This window comes from Penaeus monodon, chromosome 29 (assembly GCF_015228065.2).
Source record: "Penaeus monodon isolate SGIC_2016 chromosome 29, NSTDA_Pmon_1, whole genome shotgun sequence".
Taxonomy (NCBI): domain Eukaryota; kingdom Metazoa; phylum Arthropoda; class Malacostraca; order Decapoda; family Penaeidae; genus Penaeus; species Penaeus monodon.
Window position 1 is genome coordinate 38,004,154 of NC_051414.1, and position 407 is coordinate 38,004,560.

The 407-nt window shown below is 34.4% G+C and overlaps 1 pseudogene; it reads right to left on the bottom strand.

The window, feature by feature from the left end:
* The window catches only part of LOC119591866, a 40,067-nt pseudogene that overhangs the window by 24,569 nt on the left and 15,091 nt on the right, over positions 1-407 (bottom strand).

Here is a 407-nt window from a genome sequence, read left to right on the forward strand (position 1 = left end):
AAAGGCCACTTACAATAATGGAATAAAGTACAAATAGATACATAAAAATATTTCTAGAAAAAATAATTCTACCCTCATTAAACAATCTTTTATACCTTCAAGACTGCAGGATGTTTTTCTGAGTTTTGTTTGGCTGCCAAACCCAGCTTCACAACAGTTCTAGAAGTCGCATTACTAGTTTTTTCCATTTCAGCTTCACCTTGAATATTTGCTGCAATATTTGCTAGAGGCATTGTGAACTGCAGTAGCGACATGCCTGTAAAGTAATTTCAGATCAGCCTCCAAAAAAATTCTCAATTATGATTACATTAGTACTCTTAAAAAAGCAACACAAAAATCAATTTTATAGGGGGGGGGGGGGGAAGCAACTCCTAATAGAGGCATTAACTGATATAAAATATGCTGTA